Genomic DNA, 19,988 nt, shown 5'->3' with positions numbered 1-19,988 from the left:
CACAATAAACAAACAGCAAAGCCTTGATGAGAACTATCGGAGGGCAGGAGGATGACTGGACACTGATTTTATATTAGGTGGCCAGAGACAGCCTTTCTGAGAAGATGCCATCAAAGCTGAGACCTGAATGTTAAGACTAAGAAGCAAGTAATAGAAAATCAGAAGAAAAAGCACTCCCAGAAGATGGGACCATTAAGGTAGGAACAGGATGAACCAGAGGAACAGAAAGTCAGAGGGTGGAGAAGGTATGAGGGGGCCAGTGGTCAAGACGAAATCTCGGTTGTAAGCAGGGGACTTCTGAAGTCAGGCTGAGGGTTTGGGCTTTATACTACTGTAACTAAAGTTCATTGGAGCTTTTTTAAGCAAGTAACATAATTTGATTCACAATATCACTGGGGGCTACATAGATAACAGATTAGTAGGACATGAAACCAACACTGAAACTATTTTGGAAGCTATCATCATGGTGTTGGTACACAATAATGGTGACTGGGCCCAGAGTGAATTTGGGATAGGTTAGGAGGAAGAATTGACAAGACTTCCTAATGAGTTGAATGTGAGGCCGGGGTAGCGGGGGGAAATCTAGGGTTGATCCATGATGTTTCTGACTGGAGCACCATGGTGGATCATGGCACTGACAATTGAGACGTTGAGATGAGAGACATGTTTGAGGCAGGGTGAGAAATCAAGAATTCTATTTTGACCTGGTTAAGTTTGAAATTAGGCAAGTAAGTAGATGGACGTGTTGAGCAAGCAGTTGGATATGTAATTTCGAAGTTTAAGAAGAGGACAGTGGGGCTGGAGTTTGGGTCAGTGGTAGAGCACTTGCCTAGCACATGTGAGGCCCTGGGTTCGATCCTCAGCACCACATTAAAATAAAATGAAGATATTGTGTCCACCTATAATTTAAAAATATACATTTTTTTAAAAAATTATTTAAAAAAAGAAGAGGACAGGAATGTGGCTGTACCTTGGGGAGTGCATAATATTTGAGTGATATTTCCTTAAAAGATGGGAGTGAATGACATCACCAATGGGGACAAGTGCAGATGGACTAAGCCTGTGGCCCTCCCACCATGTTTCTAAGTCTTTAGGCACTATACACAATCCATCTTAGACAGAATGACACACCTGAGTGGGTGGACAACAACTAAAGTAAAGATTTAAGAGTCAGAGAAGAAAGAAATATATTTGACTTAAGAAATTTTAGGTGAATTCATGGAGGAAGCATTTCACCTACAACTTGTCTCCCGGGAAAGAAGGTCAGCTAAATTGTTCTAGGTGGAAGGAGGAGGAGGAGGAATGTTAGCAAAGACTGAGTTATGATTTAAATGTCTTTTTTGTAAAAGGAAGATTTAATTTGAAGGTCTTAGAACCTATAGAGCAATACTCCACAGCAGGGTCCTAGGTACCAGTGACACATGGACCCTGAGTAGTCATTTTCCTGAATGCCAATTTTGCTCAAATTACTTAAAATGTTCACATAATTGTAACTAAAATTTTTAATTGAAAATAACATTTTAAAAGCTCAATCATATATTGTTAATCCAAGATATTTAGAATACTGTCATTTAACACATAATGGATGTAAAAATTGAAATTTTTGGACACTTTTTTATTCTCTCACTTTAACAGTCTCCTACTACTACTACTAATATTCTTCTTCTTCTTGTTTTATCTACTTTTCCTCTTCTCTTTTTCCTCTTCTCCTTCTTTTTTTGAATTGTGGTAAAATATGTTTAACATAAAATTTATTTACATATTGAAAATATATAAAATAAATGTATTGAAAGCAACATGTTTATATTGCAACAAATGTAGATGTCTATTTGGTATGATGTAGCATGTGGATAGCTTTTCCAGGTACTTCAGGTTCTAGATGGCTGCCTTTGGCCACACGCTAAACTCTATTCACAGATATGTGTACCTACTTTACCCTATTATTAGGGAACATTTCATTGAAAAAGTTTGAGAATGACTGAATTATAGATGACATCCCTCATAGATCACTATCAGATAATCCTATGGGAGCCTCCTTTTGCTATTGATACATAGATCATAAACATGATCAGTTTCAAATTGTTAGAAGGATTTTTCTGAATTTTATCTTACTTGTCTCTGTACTTTTAAGTTAGTACTCTTAAACATAATTACCATTAAGCCTTTGGTCTTAATGGTAATTATGATGTCTGGCCCATGACTGGCCATTACATTGTTGAAGATGACTTCACAGGACCAAGAGGTGGCAATGGGCCAGCTGGCCCAGCCCAGAGGCTCATTCTCTTACCCCAGGGTGTTGTGTAATATAAAATCAACTCCCTTCCCCTGATCTAAGCATTTTTCCAAGTTGAAATTTTTAATTTACATGATTTGTAGATTCATGTGCAATTTTAAGAAACAATACAGAGAGATCTTATATACGGTTTATCTAATTTCTCCCAGTGGTAAAACTATAGTATATTCTTAAAACCAGGACATTACATTGACAAAAATCCATCCATTTTTTTCAGATTTCCAATTTTAACTGTGTGTGTATGTGTTTTTCATGTTTTATGGTCTATGTAATTTTATCACCCGTGTAGTTTGTGTATTTACCACCACAGTCATGATACTGACCATTTCAACAAATACAAGTATCCCCCACACTGCCCATTTATAACCATCTCACCTCCCTCACTCCACCTCATCCTCTAGCAACTTCTAATAAATATACCCTCCATTTCTAAAGTTTTGTCATTGTAAAAATGTTACATAAATGTGTGCACATATTGCTGTCCTTTTTGAGATAGGCCTTTTTGCTCACCATAGGTAATAAAGTCTGACTCCATTTTAAAATATTTTCTAATAACTTTTAAGCATCACTCTTCTCTCTTTGCCTTCTGCCCCACATCTGGGTAAGTTGATGAGGACACCTGTGTTCTCCTTCCTTTGGCATAGGTGAGAAATGCACACATGTGAGCTCATGTCCCAGCCCCTAACCACAATGAAAACCTTGTCTGTTTCCTTTTTCTGCTCTTGAGAGCCATTTTTGAACCTGGTTGGGAAGCCTGCCCAGCTCTCTGCTGAAAACCTCATTACATGAGTAACAAACCTTTCTGTTCCCTCTGGCTGTGAATGCGATGTCATTAGTACTGACATCCAAACTAACTTTTGGGCAGGAGTCCTACTCCTCCAAGAGGGTCACCGCAGTGGAACTCCTTGGATCCTCAGCTGAACTGCAGGGATTGATAGCTGTCTCCTTTCATTTGCTGAATAGTAGCCATGGTGTATATCTCACGATGTTTAACCATTCGTCTGTCAAAGGACATTTTGGTCTTTCACAGATTTTAGCTCTTTTGAACAGAACAACTGTGAACTTCATGTGCAGGTTTTTGTGTGAACAAAGATTTTTATTTCTCAGGGATAAATGTCCAGGGGGACAATTGCTGGATCATGTGGTACTTACCACATACTTGCTTATTTGTTTTAAGAAACTGCACAGCTACTTCCCAGAGAAGTACCATTTGACATTATACCAGCACCACGTGAGTGATCCAGTTTCTCTGTATCCTCACCAACATTTGGTATTATTGCTGTTTTTATTTCAGCCTTTCTAAAGCTGATTTTATTTTGCTTTCTTCTACCAGCTAATGGTATTGATCAGTTTTTCATGTGTTTCTTTGTCCCCTGTATGTTTTCTTCAGTGACATTTCTCTTCATATCTCTTGCTTATTTTCTAATTAGAGCCACACTTTTTAAATAATGGGGTTCTGACCTGCTTGTGTACTGACGGTACTTATTGGAATATGAAAATAGCCTGAGCTCTTTAAATTCCCCTTGTCTGTTGTGAAATCAGTGTTGAAATGAACTCAGTTGAAGAAGGAAGAGTGACTGGCAAGTTTGTGTGTGGGTGTGACTGGTGTATGAATGGAGCGGATTTGAATCTTAGTTCCCTATATTCAAGTGTGCAGAGATAGCTGTATTTCTTTATTTCCTTCAAGTGATCTGGGTGACCATCCTCTTAGGCTCATGGGAGGTTCAGATTTTTACTGGAGTCAGCTTTCAGACCTTCAAGTATAAGAAGTATAAGTGTCCTTGGTTCTTTTTTTTTTTTTTTTTTTTTTTCTCAGAGGTGGGAGGTTACCAGGGATTGAACCCAGGAATACTTAGCCACTGAGCCACATACTCAGCCCTTTTTATTTTTTTATTTTGAGACAGGCTCTCTCTAAGTTGCTTAGGTCCTCACTAAGTTGCTAAGGCTGGCTTTGAATTCACAATCCTCCTGTCTCAATCTCCCAAGTCTCTGGGATTATAGGCATGTACCACCATACCCAGTGGGTCCTTGGTTCTTATTGAGCCTTCCAATTTAGGAGAACTCACTTTAGCAGATGTGGGACCATACTGTTTTCCACTGAAGCACTGACCCATTGTCCCAACCTTTCTGTCTCATGCTGGGCAGCTCAGCTGCTAATTTCCCCTTCTCAGAGCAGGGGATCCTTGAGTGAGGCTGGAGGGTCCACCCCACTTCATGACTCATTGCCACACAGCCTCTGAGGTCTTGCCCGCTTCACACATTCCATCAATACTCCCCACATTGAAGGCAGTGTTCTCTAATTTATCCATCCAGTACAGTGGTCACTAGCCTCACATGGCTACCCAGTGCTTGAAAAGTGGCTAGTGCCATGGAGGAACTAAATTTTTATTTCATTTAAATAAATTTAAAATTTAAAAATCCCACATGGAAAGTAACTACTATGGACTGGGCAGCATAGCCTGAGGCCACTGCCACACATTTGATTCGTTTCTACTTTTCTTTCTGACATCTACAGAAAAAAACTTTCTTCTTTATTTTTCTCCCCCAAACATTTCTTATCTCTCCTTGGGAACATCTTCTGCAATCTCTATGATGGTATTTATTTTTATAAAGGACTGAAAGGGCCTCAAATCTGTTTACTCCACCCTGCAGAAGTGTTTGAATGCCAAGGGTTTGGTTACTACCATGACACTGAGAAGAAAAAAGTGTAGGGAAAACAAGCCCAAGTTAATATTTGAAGACATTGCCATGCCACGGCAATGTAATATGGTTTAGGGTAGGAGCCTGGATGTGAGCCTAGAGAATTCCACCACCCTTACATCACAGCCGTCAAGAGCTTTCATCTACATGTATGCAGTGCTCTGCGGTTTACCGAACCTCAGCACCACTGAATACATTGGTACACTGCTCTGACTCTACGTATGAAGAAATCGAGGTTGGCAGTGGTTAGCAAAAGCTTGAGCAAGTGATTTACAGATTTGGGTGAGACTCGAATCTGTGTCACAAATAGTTTGCTGGGCTGTGTCCTCTTCTGGGTAGCTGGAGTGTGATTTAGAAGTACAGCTTGCCTCTTAACCGAGATTGGAGTTTCAGATACTTTCTCTCTCGACCATGTTCTTAGCCGTCAATAGGCATATAACCAAAGGAATGATTTGCATAATGTTGTTGTTCTGGTGTGTTATTGTCTGGGTGTTTAGTAATTAGAAACATTTATTACTCAGTTAGCTCTTCCTTTACCAGCAGAAGAATGTGACTTCAATGTACATGAACACTCTAGGTTCTCCAAACAAACAGAAATGTGCAATAGGTAGGTGGTTAATAATTCTGTTGAGACCCTAGCAAAGACTATATAGACACAAGCTAGTTAGTAGTACGATTTCAGTACTTGAGATGTTACACTTAGTCAGATATATAAATATCCCTGCCAGGCATGGTGATGCATGCCTATAATCTCAGCAACCAGGGAGGCTGAGGCAGGAGGATTGTAAGTTCATGACCAACCCAGGCAACTTAGGAAGATGCTGTCTCAAAATGAAATAATAAAATGGGCTGGGCATGTAGTTCAGTGGCAAAGAGCCACTGGATTCAGGTCCCAGTAACAAAAATAATTAAATATATAAATAAGCAAATTTCCCTAATATTGTCTGAGTCTTTCTTTGGGAAATTATAAAACCAGTTTTTGGTCAAATTTACTACCATTGTCATAAGACCCACTTCCCCAGGAGAGATGCATTTTGCATACCTCAATTCCTTCTAGTTTTTAAGACCATTCTGCTGCCCTTTGAGCATTCTTGCATAATTCTAAACCTACTTGCACTGGCCTCCCTCAACAGAAGGTGCAACCCGAGTTGGGAGTTAACTGTGGAGCGTTGTGATTTGTTCCTTGGTCCTTGGGTGTAATTGTCTAAGCTTAGGCAATTGCACTGGTGCAGACACAGAAGTATACAATGAGGCAGATACCAATTAGAGCTTGTTTATTACAAGGCAAGAAAAGGAGAGAGAAAATGAGATACACCCCAGAGAGAAGGGCAGGCAGATGGGCTAGGGACTGAAATGCATCAAAGTAATGAAGCTTTGGCCTTTTGTTAGGATAGAGGGTGGGAACTTGTATTGGCTTAAAACCTTGGCCATGTCTTTTTGGGCCTGGTGCTTTATGTAGTTATTGCCTGCTTGGGGGAAGTCACACATCTGCACTGTTAAAATTGAGGGCATGCGTCTACGCTCTGGGGTCATTTTACCCTTTCTCCCATAGCGCCACCAGCAGAAGCTTGGAGCAGCTTCTCGGTGCAGGCATGACCTGGGAACATGATGTGTTCCCATAAATTTCAAGGCTATGGCGTTGTACCTCTTTTTGGAATGTGGCAGAGGACTGGTCCTCTGGATCCATCACTGGTCGGGGCTCTTTTAGTCGCTCCCCCTCCCACCTTTCCTTCCCCATTCCTGCTCATCTCTATAGCCACCTTCTGCTAACAGAAACATGACACCTGAGGTGAGAAAAAGCCTGAGGGGTCACAGGACTCAGGGTGAGGCAGGGGCCCCAGAGCAACAAATCCATGCTGAAATACAAAAGCAAAGCTTTGATCAGTGTACGTATTTATCACTGGCAGCCAGAAACCAGAAGTCTGCTTGCTCTTATTCTGTTAATCATTACTCATTATTGATATTATTATTGTCAGTCATGAGTCACTCCTAAAAAGGACTCAGGTTATAACCTTGGCAGAGGAACAATTGAAAACCCCACCACCACCACTGACCCCCCGCCCCACAATGTCCACTTAATTTCTAGGCTGCAAGGAATGATGCAGCTGATCTCTGCAGCCTCAGATCCTTCCTCATTCTTCAGTGTCATGGGAGCCGTGGCGAAAGGATGTCTGTTACCAGGAGGAAGCACTGACTGGGGTGATGACAGGCAGCAGCTATAATGGTGTTGTTTCTCAGTTAGAGAAACTCCTCCTGGCAGCATCCCTCTGGCCTTCCACCGAGGCGCTGCTTTCCTTACCCCATGTCATCTCATCCAGACCTACGATCAGAAACCCTTTCTCTTCTTCTCATCCCACTCCACATTAAAACTTCCATCATGGAGCCAGGAGCAGTGGTGCATACCTCTAATCCCAGCAACTCAGGAGTCTGAGACAGGAGGATGGCAAGTTCAAGGCCAACCTCAACAACTTAGTGAGGCCCTAAGCAACTTAGGAAAACCCTTTCTCAAAAAAAAAAAAAAAAAAAAAAAAAAAAAAAAAAAAAAAAAAAATAAAAAAGGACTGTGGCTGTGGCTCAGTGCTAGAGTGCCCCTGGGTTCAATCCCTGGTATTCCCACTCACTCTCCCAAAAAATACTTCCATCATGGATTAAACATCCTTGGCTTGCCAAGTAACTGGCTAACTGATAAACTGCCAGTAACATGGCAATGGGTTCTAATGACCAAAGCCCAGATGCCATCAGGGGCAGGCCAGGGGCAATGTCTGATGCAAGTATGTGACATCTATAAATAGAGATCACAGGCCAATAGCAAGTTAGGGAACAGCAAAAGAATCAACCATGAGGATTTAAAATTGGATTCAAAATGCTGGTGTTTGTGACTTACTGCCCTTGATTAAAGTGTTTGCCTTTTTAAGGAAAGCAGGAAGTAGCTATTTAAAATCTATGTTCAGAGTTGTTTAAATAATCTGAAAAAGAAAATGGGGAAGGCCTATATTAAGAATCCACATTGTATTTTGAGGGGAGAGGTCACAGCAGATGAGAATACAGAGGGGAGTCTTTCTGGGAGAGATCTCCATGGAAGATGCTGCTAAAGCTAATGAAGTTTGATTAGCAAAAGAGGCACTTCTCTGTAGGAAGATTTGTCAAGGGTCTTAAGATGGTAGAAGGTGGCTCTGGCAGGCCATCAAGGTTTTCAAAGGAGAAGGGCTCTTACATACACAGACAGAGAACCGGCAGAAGAGAAGCTTGGCCTTGAAATCTACAATTCTCTTGTTGATTCTGGGACTAGAAATGGAAAACTATGTGCTGTTGGAAACAAAAAGATAGCCTCACCCTGATAAGACCAGCGGGCAGATAAAGAGTGATTTGTGGAGTTTTATTAGGCTCAGAAGCCTCAGAGCTAACCTTTTAGACTCTTTAAAAAGACTGAGGGTAAGATTTATGGCAAAAGATCACTGATCGGTGATCTCCAGTTACAGTGAGATAAATTACTACTTGCAGAATGTAGATCTTATTCTTTCTAAGAATTTAACAGGGGGAAATGGTAGTAAAGGTTTCAAAGACATAGATACTAAAAATAAAATTAGTAGCCAGGCACAATATTAAACATCTGTAATCCCAGCAACTCAGGAGGCTGAGGCAGGAGGATCACAAGATGGAGGCCAGCCTGGGCAACTTAGTAAGACCCTGTTCCAAAATAAAAAGGATTGGAGATGTAGCTCAGTGGTAGCGTGCCCCTGGTTCAATCCCCAGTATTACAAAAACAAAACAGAAACAAAAATAGAAAAAAATAACTGGTTAAATTCAGGTTATTTCTGATGGCTTTTGGTTGTAAAGATTAAAGGCAGAAAAACTTCATTGTCATGCAGATAGAAATTTGCCTATTTGAGAAATGAAGTTATGTTTTCTGACTTCTCCAATAACAATTTAGTTCTATGGTGACATAGAACTTTAGCATGAATTACTCCATTTTGATTTTTCGCTGGGGTGATGTCCACACTGTTTCCCTTTGCTGGGTGGACACTGAGACTACCTAACTGATACTTTCCCACCCCTTTAAAAACTTACCTCGGGTCATCTCTGCGAGGATATTCTTGTTCTTGTCCTCTCACTTCCAAGTTTGGCAAAATTAATAACTCTTTTCTCTGTGTTATCATAACTCCTATGCACACTTCTCTTAAAGGCATTATTGAAGGGGCTGGGGATATAGCTCAGTTGGTAGAGTGCTTGCCTCGCAAGCACAAGGCCCTGGGTTCAATCCCCAGTACCCCCCCCCCCCCAAAAAAAAAGGCATTATTGCATTGTATCACAATGTGTGTTCCAGTCTGTTGTAGTCTTTACAAATCTGTTATTTATTTTAAAACACTTCTGAATATACAGTGTCCCACCAAGATTAGGCTCTAACCAAATGTTTCTAAACTAATCAAGAATTCGCAGTCCAGAGACAATTACTTCTGTTCTTCATAACTCCATAATAACAGTATTTACCAATTACATAGTTAACATCAGAATTTTTTTATGGTGAAATTAGTGGTATGTTGATTGACACAAAGAAAGTTGGAAATAGGATCTCTTTGGTGAATAAAAAGAATTTGAGATAAGTGGATTAGTCGAAATAGTTTGGAGATGTTCCATTCTTGCATGAATAGGGTGTCCAGCTAGAATTATAACCTGTACCTGTAGAATGATACCTCTTCCTGGTCTCAGGTCCAGCCAGAAACTCTGGAAGATTCTGGTTGCCCAATGCTGGCTGTCCTAGAATAAACTCCTGCCCCTGAAATTGTGCAAATGTCTTGAGAGAACCTCTCCAGCGAGGTTGTACAAACTGCTCCTTTGCTGGCTTACAAAAAAAAAAAATGTGTAGTTGGGAGGCTTTTGCCTACCAGCAGTATTTGACTGGTAGCTTGCTCTGGTGATAACCTGAAACACATTTTTGGAGACGAGTAGCTTGTGGCCCTCCCTTCATCAGTTTCGGTGGCTACCATTTGTATATGAGCTCTTAGGCTCAGGTCAAGTTTCTAGCCCCACTCGCTGCATTTGTGCATCTGTGAATTGGCTGAAGGGGAAAGGTATCCAGGTGACAGTTTAAATGTGAAAATATCAGCATTTCAGGGACTATACCACAGCATAACCGAATGCAGAAAAGATGACCAATGACTGCCATGCGTAATGGGATCTGATCTCTCCCCAGTGTCATGTCTGGTTCTAAATTGCAGATTCGGTGCCTGTGAGGACCTGACTGGATGTATCCTACAAACTCACCCTTCTGATGTTCGTAAATGGGAACTCTTGAAGCAGGACCACAGCTCAAAATTACCTGGGGAGCTTGTCTCAAATACAACTTCCTTGTTACCTTCCAGACCTTTATCGATGGCACTAGTTCTTATGGGGCCCTGGTGTTTTTATTTAATAAGTTTTCCATGTGTTTTTTATCTATTTAATAACAACCTAATTGCTCAGAGGAAATAAGGAAGCACTATTACTTCAACTATTCACATTGACTGTAAAAACACATCCTAAGTTTGGATCTGGAATGTCCCCCAGTGCTCTAGGGTTGGTCCCTAGGGCAACAGTGTTTAGAGATGGGACTTTTGGGAAGTGATTGGCTCATGAGGGCTCTGACCTCAAATGTGGATTAATCCTCTGATAAGTTTATAATATGATGACATTATTTTGAGGTGGTGGAAACTGTAGTAGGTGGGGCCTAGTTGGATAAAATGGAAGGTGACCTGAAAGGGTATAGTTCCCAGTCCCGTCCTTGCACAAGCTGCCCTTCCATCCCTCCACTCCCACCCCCACCCCCACCGTGAAGTGAGGAACTTTGCTCCAGCACATCCTCCTGCCATGATTCTCTGCCTCTCCTCAGGCCCAAAGCAATAGGGCCAGCCCGCCTTGAACTGAAACCTCTGAAACTGTAAACCAAAACAAATATTTCCTTCTCTAAGTTGATTTCTCTAAGGCGTTTTGTCACAACAATGAAAAGTTGACTAATACAGAAACAATAAAATGTGGAGGAAATACTCATCTTAAAATAAAGGCAGAAATAGCATCACTGCTTCCTAGATAAGATACCTCTGGTTCAAACTGTGCCCCTCTGCTGTAACTAAGATGCAAAGAAAATGTGGGGCTTCATTTGCTGTTCTGGGACAAGCCAGTGGGAAATGTTTGGGGACAGGGAAGTCTCTCCAGAGTTCCTTGTATCACAGCAAGCTGATTTTATCTCCAAGTCACAGCTTAGCTTTACTTTTCCCCATGAGTTCCTTAGACCTAAAAGAGTTCTCTTCATTTTTAGCTATAAATACCAAGGCCTAGAATGAAAGTAAACAACTTTACAAAAGCCCCGTCTAAGAAATTCAGTGGTGAGACAAGACCCAAATGTAGTGGTCGGACTCTCAATTCATTTACCCCAAAGCCTTGAGGCCTCTCCTTCCCCTGCACTCCAGCACATGGCCTTTGAGAGAGATGAATTCCTGACCCAAATGATTCTTTTCCTTTAAAACCCATAAAGGCACAACCGAACAGAGCACAAAGTACCAATTAATCTATCCACTATTGATTCTTACATCTCCTTTTTGGTTCCTCAGGGGGAAAAAGAAAAAGGCAAAATAGGCTTTTTGTTATTCTCTAGAAAATATTTGTTTAAAAATTAGGGTAGGTGTGGTGTACTTCCCCTTCACAAGCAAAACTTTTCATAGTTTCCACTTTTGTTATTCTCCTGATCAGTCAGTGGCCTCGTGAGGATGTCCTAGTACAGCAGAGACCTGAAGGAGTGTGTGGGGAGGGGTGGGGAAGAGGAAATCCAGGAGAAACAGCAAACGTGGCTTCAAGTCTCAAGAAAGAGAAATCTTAGTTTTGGAGACCAAAGACCACTAGATCACCCAGTGAGATTCCAGAAGGGATTTGCTCACATCTCTGCTAATTGGTCAGTAACTGTGTCTCACAGTTGGGTCAAGTCAGCCAGGCAGAAAATGCTGGAGGAGCAAGATATAACTCAGGGAGCATGGGGGGACAGGGAATAGCACTTCAGGGTTACCAGTCCAGACTCAGGTGGAGTGAACAGGTCAAGGGCAGCAGGCACTGGGCATCCCAGGTAGCCTGGGTCCCACCCTTCACCACTTCTCAGGGGGTCATGCTAGATTATCTCCATGAGCCTGTCTCCTTGGCTATCCAGATGGAATCATTGGATCTGCTTCTTAACATTGCTCTCAGAATGAAATAAACAGCATGTAGCACCTGGCAAATAGTAGACATTAAATAAACAGGCAGTTTTCCTTAAGAATTGAGAGTCTGAACTTGGTGAGAGAAGGTGTTGAGGTCACTGGCAAAAGGAAAGGGAACCCCAAATGTTTAAAGTTTGTATTGCTCTTGAGAGTTTAAATTCACACCACAGTATAGAACTTTTAGGACTGGGCTACATCAGACCAGGAACTGCACTTCCCCAGGTATAATTTAGAGTATGTGATAAAAATAATCGATAAGTAAAAAAGCATATCTCAGTGCCTAATAAAGATGATAAAATCATGTAGTCCCTCTTCTATAAGCAAAGCATCAGTGCAATGAATTCTAACTCAATATCTGAAAAGTAAAAAAAAAGTCAACTGGAAACTCATTGAATTCTGAAAGAACAAAACAAAACTCATTGCTGATCATGGTAATTCTGAGCAGTCAGAATCATCAGGCAAAGACAAGTTTCAATTAAAAAGCTGATGCTGGCAAGTGGCCTTAAAAGATTCCAAGATACATATAAATAGGCAACAAAGATGAAAAGTGATCCCCAAAGGAAATAAAAAATGACTACATTGTTTAAGTAAGTGATTTCTGATGACAGATGGCACGTTAAAAAAAAACAAAAAACAAAAAACTCTCATTTGACATGTACTTTCTGTGTTAGGGCACAATGCACTTTGGATGTTCTGTGATTCTTTTTCCAGGTAGAGGAGAAAAGGTTTTATCCTTCATTTTTTTCCACCTCTGTTTCATTGAGATCTTTATCACTGAGGGAAGCAGTGGTCACAGGCAAATTACAATGATTTGGTCGGAGTTTATTTATAGAGTGGCTGTTGACAGAAGTATGAGCATTGGAAGCACAAGAGATAGAGCAGCAGCACAGGGTTAGGACCCGCAGAGCTGCCACCATCCTGGGCCCAAGGCTTGGAGAGGAGAAAGAGCCACCAGAAGCCAGAAGGATAGTGTCCTTCAGAGGACTCTGTTTGAGAGAAGATGTAATCTTCTGCTGGGGACAGTCAGCTCCAGTGGCCTTGCATGAAAGGAATTCAGGTGTATAAATATGTGATGTCACTTTCTCCTTCCCTCTGCTTTTCCTGGGATGGTGGGAATTTCCCCTGCCAAATCCAGGGAGAAGGCAGAGGGTAGAGAAGCCCCTTGCTGCAGCCCATCGAGCCTTCCAGGTAGAGAGCCAAGCAGAGAGTGGATCTGTGAGGGCAAACAGAAAACATCTGACAAGAACAGAGGAGTTGGGTGGAGGATGAGGTAGGTAGAAAAAGAACAGCTAGAATTCATTTGGGTTATCAGTCTGCTCAGGTTGCCATAACAAAATACCACAGGTTGGGAGGCTCAAATTTTATTTTTCACGGTTCTGGAAGCTGGAAGACCCAGACCAAGGTCTCAGCAGGTTTGGTTTCCTCAGGCCTCACTCCTTGGCTTGCAGATGGCTGCCTTCTCGTTGTGGACATTCTTCATGAACGTGCATCCGGACGTCCAGCCATACGGGATTAAGGCCCCACTCTTCTTATTACCTTCATTTAACCTTAATTACCTCTTTCAAGGTCCCATCTCCAAATCCAGTCACATTGGAATGTAGCGGACACAGTTCAGTCCATAATAACAATTGGCTGCCTACCATGCCCAAGGTCCCAGTTTGATCCCCAGTACTGCAAACAAACAAATGAAACAAAAGAAGAAACACACACACACACACACACACACACACACACGGAAACAATGACAACAACAATAACAGTAGGCCATAGAATTTGCACCATCAATAAGCTCTTTAAATGGTTGCCATGAGGATGTAGTTAAGTAGAGTAGCTGGGAAAATTTCCAAACTTCTCATTATTTCACACACATCCCTTTTCTGGTATTGGGGGGCGTCATGTCTACCCATCTGACCATAAGGACCCTGAGACACAGAAACTCTGACCTGGATCATTGATTTCCAGGTGTCGCATCCAGAGAACTACATTCTAACCCAGAGCTTCATTCAATCCTGCAGCTGTATTCTTACCAGCAGCATGAATCAACAAATTCCTTTTATTCTGATCTAATTGGAGTTGGGTTTCTGCCACTCATGGCTCTAAGTCCTGCTTAGTCCTAGCTAGAAGGCTTGTCAGCATTTATTTGAGAGAATTTTGTTCGTGATGTGATATTGGGAGAAAAATTTAAATGTTATTTTTAATTGAGATTTGGAACTAGCTTTATAAAATAGTAATTACCCATGCCTATCCTTAGCAGATGGGTCTAACCCTTGAAGGGTCTGCAGAGCCAGGGAGGGGACACGGCACCCTCTACCTGCACCCCTACAGCCAGTCATGCTGTTTCTCAACATCACTGTTCACATTTGGAAAAAAGAGAAAGTGTAATGAAAGTGACTTCACAGCGTGGCTCAGGTATCAGAGAAGGGTTAATGAAAGATCCCTCTGGCTGCTCATTTAGCCCCACTCCTGTTCTTGATGAGATGGGTGGGCTGAAGCCAGGATGCTCTGGAGACAAGAGCGCCTTAGTCAACCCTCTAATAAAATGCCTTGAATACGTTGCCTCAGAGGCTGTCGACAGCTACTGTGCTAAATTATTCACCCTGACTTTTACTGGGTACCTTCCTCCCATTTCAATTACTTGAGATTTTTATAGAAAATTGGCTGTGGGAATTTGACCCCTCCAACTGCCTGGTAATAATCAGATCTGAATAGCAGGCGCAGCATGGGTCGATTCTGGGATGAGCCAGAGCATTCTCAGAAGGATTTGAGAGGAGTTGCCCTGAGCTGCAGAGAAAGCTAGGAATCTGTTTATGCTAAATGATGCTATTTGTGAGAATTTTGTACTCTTTACATAGTACTAGGAAAAAATGAGAAGTGTTAGTCTTATCAAGATTTGAAGCCCGTTTTTTAAAATAGCAACCAGCCTTGTTGGAAATGCTTTAACCACTGTCTGTTGGGGCTATGAAAATGCTTTTGAACATCTGTGTTATAATATAAAGAAATCCTCATGCATATACCGACAGTTACACACATAATAGCTAAAAGCTAGGCAGGTGCTGCTTTGTTCCAGGTACCATGTCCTATTTAAGTTCATGACTTCATGCAATGCTAGTGACAATCCAGTGACTGTGTTATCCCTGTTTTGCAAATGAGGAAACTGAGGTTCTGTGAGAGTAAGTGACCTGGGGAATTGAATACAACTTCTAAGTAGTGGTTTGATTTCAGTCTGGCTCTTCATTACAAACTAAAATACTTTAAAGTTAAACTATATTTGAATAAGATAATAATAGATATTAGATTCTTTAGTTTGTGTTACGCTTTGAATCGTGAATATCCCCTAAAGGCCCATGTGTTGTAGTCTAGACCCTCAGCCCAGGGCACCACTGAGAGATGGTGAAACCTTTAGGGGGTTGGACTTAGTAGAAGGAGGTCAGGTCATTGGGGGTGTGCCCTTGAGGGGATATTAAGATCCTTTTGGCTCCCCAGTCGCCACGAAGAAAGCAGGTTTTTCCACAATGCTCTCACCACAGGCCCAAAGCAACAGGGTCAACTGGGGAGCTGGAACCTCTGAAACTGAGAGCCAAACTAAATCTTCCCTCTTTTTAAGTTGATTATCTTAGCTTACTTTGTTACAGCCATGCAAAGCCGACCAACACAATTTATTTCCATCCTATAGTCAATGCTAATGATGAATTGAAATTTTTCCTTAGTATCAGTAGTGCCCACAAATACAAGAGCATTTTTTTGGATCTTCTGGCCCCAATACAAAATATCATATTTCATATTGTAGGCTCAGTTGTACTTGATTCTTATCTATAGTGCTTTCCCCAGATGTGGGAACTGGGGCTGTCTAAACTTTTGGCCCAAACTACATATCCTAAGTTCAGACATGTCTGATGACCAGCTGGGGGGCAAGAGTCACCTTGAAGGCAGAGTCCTTTGTACTAACTTCACTGAAGGATGGGAGGCCAGTATCAGAGGAGCGCAATTAGAGTTTTGACCATTGCTCTTTTTTTTTTTTCTGAATTCCCCAGGACATGTGCCAGAGCCCTGAGGAGATGAAGTAGTGAAACGAAAAAAGCCAGGAACTTTCACGCGTCTCCGTAAGAGCTCAATGGCCGCAGGCAGGGCTGCTGACACTGCTGTGCTTCAGCGAGGACATGGGGGGCACATGCCACAGAGACCAGCGTGGCTCTGGCACATGGCAGGTGGGGGAAGCCAAGTTGTCCGGCCAGATGTGCACTGAGGTAGTGGTCTCCGAAGCACAGAGAGGGGCCTGGCAGGTACCACTTTGCAGTTACAAGCATTTACAGGAGGAGATGAGGCTCTCTGTTCACAGCCATGCCATCTCCATTTCCACCCTCAGGTGATATATCCAGGGACTCCTCGGCTCCTTGGGAGGACTTTTGGAAGTGAGACTAATAAAAAATGCATGGGTGAGTGAGTTAACGCTGGATAAATACTGTCCTGTTGCCATTACTGAGATTCTGGTGGCCTAGGGAATCAAGGCCAATGAAAATAATTTTTTTCTTTGTTTCACTTTTGAAGATTTGGGATAAAATTATGCAAAGAAAGACAAACAAAACTCTTTCTAACACGAACCTCGGTTGGAATCTTGAGAGTCTTGACTCTCCAGGGGTCTCATTAGATGCTAAGATTTTTTTCTCCTCCATGCCTGCAGCATTTAGAATTCTCACTATTTTTTGACATAGACACAAAATAAATGATTTTTAAATCTCAGTTATGAGTAAGCAGATCTTTAAAAATGTGCCTATTTTATTTTTTAAATTTATTTATTTATTTTGGGTGCTAGGGATCGAACCCAGGGTCTTATGCTTACAAGGCAAGCACTCTACCGTCTGAGCTATCTCCCCAGCCCCCCTAGTTTATTTTAAAGAAATGTGGTTAGTAAAGATCTCAACACTTACGAAACATTACAGGTAGCTAGTAGCCCACAGAGCAGCTATTAACCTGAAAACACACATGTACTGAATCCATCAATGTCACTCTCTGCATCTCATGAGATCGAACCATCCTAAAAATGATCAATCAATTGCATGCTATATAGTATCAGTCAAATACCACACTACATAGTGGCTGTGTAAACTAATATACTCTCCATGGTCCTAAGTAAAAGCATCCCTGGTACTCAGTTCCCTTGATATTTATTTCCTAAGTTCTTTCTGCTCTGTGACTTTTCATCATTCCTTTAGCGCTAGTGGGTTATTGTTAACAAGCTGTGGTTTCCTTAATACTTAATGGAATTTTCATTCTTTCCAGTGATCATATACTTCACAGGGGTTATTTTTGCCAGTGTATTTGCCACCAGCTGGTCATGGTAAGTGGAGATAGAGAAGCGATCAAAACAAGAATTCGGTCTTCCATATTGCACATCCTGGAGCACCTGAGGCAATTTGGAGCCTACATGTCCTCATTTTAGTGCTTTAGGAACCTTTTGGAAGAAACATTTTAATCAAGAGCTCAGTGCTAATATTTTAAAATTGAACTGCAAATGCATGATACTGTGGCAAAAGATTCATGGAGAGTTCAGCTTTTGCTTAGGCTGTTCAATTTTCTGTTTAATGGGAAGGGTAAAGAAGTTGTCCCTGTCGACATGGAATACTTTCAAGGTTTATGTAATAATGGAAATGAAAATCTAAAGCGGATGGCGCTAAAGCAATAGAAAGGCTCCTCTTGAACTTGGTTTGAGCAGTTCCCCTCTTAGAAGGTGAGTAGAGAATAAAACCGCTGCTGACATTGTGCCCCACCCCCATTGCCCATACTATGAGGCTTGACAAAGTTTCTTGTGAGCCAGATTAATACAAATCTATTCCTGATAAGAAAGTCTACCTTTTCCCCCTATGACTGGAGTATCAGATAAATGCTTTTCTTTTACATTTGGAAACTTTTATATTTAGTCAAAGGAGTCTAAGTTGAATACTGCAATGAATATGAGTCATAATGAACATGTGCTTTAGTACAGCAGTCCCCATTCTGTGTGTGTGTGTGTGTGTGTGTGTAGGGGTAAGGGTTGTGTTAGTTATCTATTGTTATAACAAACTACCCCAAAACTTAGTGACTTAAAGCAATAAATGCTCTCACAGCCTCTGTAGGTCAGAACTCTGTGGGTCAGGGTTTGCTGCGTGCTTTTGCCTCAGGGTCTCTCACAAGACCACAGTTAAGGAGTAAGCCAGAGTCGTAATCATCTTAAGGCTCACCTGGGAGCAGAATTGCTATTGGCAGTTCTGGGGTCCTTGCTGGATCTTGGACAGAGTTATCAGTTTCTTGCCACATAGGTCTCTCTGTAGGGTGGCTCATAATGTGGCAGGTGGCCTTCCTTGGAAAAAGTTCTCTGGGAAAAAGAGAGATAGGGTGTGCAAGATGGAAGCCACAATGTTTTGTAATCTAACCTCAGAAGCGGCATCCCATCATTTTTGTTACTTTCTGTTTATTAGAAATGTGTCCAGTCCACAATCGAGAAGAGTAGAGTACAGATGGCATGAAGACCAGGAGACAAGAACCAACTGAGGCCATTGTGAGTCTGTCTGCCAAGGGGAGTATGACAAACCTGAGAAATCACCTGGAATATTCCATTTTTCTGACTATAGTTACTGGCTCATGGATGGTCACATGATCTAAGTCAGGCCCATGAGGTTGAATCCTGGAAATTTGGCTGGAAAACTTCTCTTTCTATTGGAGTTTCTGAGGGTGTCAGCCTGGGGCTCCACTAGCCCTCTCTGTCACCATCTGGGGAAACTGCCTTGAAAATAGGCCAGCATAGAGGAAAACAGGATGAAATGATGAAGGTGAACGCGTGCCATTGTGTAAACACCTTGATCCTGGTATGTTTAGAGCCAATTCTATCCCTATGTTTTTCTGTTCCATGACCCAATAAAAAGTGTCTCCTTTTTGCTCAAGCTACCTTGAGTTGAATTTCTGTTGCTTATTACTGAAAGACTGCTGATATGTAGATACAGGATCATAAAGACATTGTAATTATTTTTTAAAAATTAATGTCTGGTAAAAAAGAAATGCAAAAACTTTGGAGTGAAGATAGACCAAATCACTTATGTTTGTAGTAAACTATTTGCCTAAATTCATGAGACCTGGACCAAAGAAAGAACTTCATATCACTGTTGTAGGTCCTTGTCCCATTACATACAACAGTACAACAGTTCCCTGTTGCCCTTCTCATGCTCAGCTGGCATCTGTGTCTATCTGAACTTCAGTTTGAAAGCCAGTGTTTCTATCACTCAGTATTTCTCAACCAGAGGCAATTTGGCAATGTCTGGAAACATTTTGGTTGTCAGAACTAAGGTGTGAGATGCTGCTATCATCTAATGGATAGAGGCTAGGGATGTTGCTAAACATCCATAAGGTACAGGACTGTCCCAACGACAATGAATTCTCCAGTCCAAAATGCCATAGTGCTTAGGTCAAGAAATAGGTCTCTAAATCATCTGTGGGAAGTGAAATACAGTGGAAGTTTGTGTTGCTTGTTTCTGTTAAATAGCAATATAATGAAGTTCAAGCTTGAACGTGTTAGAACATGTCAGGTTGGAAGAGAACCTGTTCTTCTACACATGGTAGGTCCTAAAGCTTGGAAGGGGGCACAGCAAGGAATGAGTTGTAATGTTTTCTAGGAGCCATTCGAAAAATAGATTTCTGATATATATTCATTCATATTCTCTGTCCTTTTCTTAAAGAAAAAATGTCATTTCAGGATGACCTGGGGTGCTGAGTAAGGAAGGAAAATGTTTTAGAATCCTTTGATGGGA

The 19,988-nt window shown here is 41.5% G+C and overlaps 1 protein-coding gene across 2 annotated transcripts in view; it reads left to right on the top strand.

Moving 5' to 3' along the window:
- The window catches only part of SNX18 (sorting nexin 18), a 100,053-nt gene extending 80,796 nt beyond the window's left edge, over positions 1-19,257 (top strand). Inside the window, exons 2-4 of one of the 2 annotated variants that reach the window (XR_013764360.1) lie at positions 17-197; positions 17,801-17,938; positions 18,666-19,257. The gene's annotated coding sequence lies outside the window, so the exon portion shown is untranslated. The remainder of the gene's footprint in view (positions 1-16; positions 198-17,800; positions 17,939-18,665) is intronic. The other variant, XR_013764361.1, reaches the window with a different exon arrangement.
- The last annotated feature ends 731 nt before the right edge of the window (positions 19,258-19,988 follow it).

This window comes from Sciurus vulgaris (assembly GCF_902686455.1).
Source record: "Sciurus vulgaris genome assembly, chromosome: 6".
Taxonomy (NCBI): domain Eukaryota; kingdom Metazoa; phylum Chordata; class Mammalia; order Rodentia; family Sciuridae; genus Sciurus; species Sciurus vulgaris.
The sequence above is the reverse complement of the archived record's forward strand: the minus strand, read 5'-3'. Positions and strand labels throughout refer to the sequence as shown.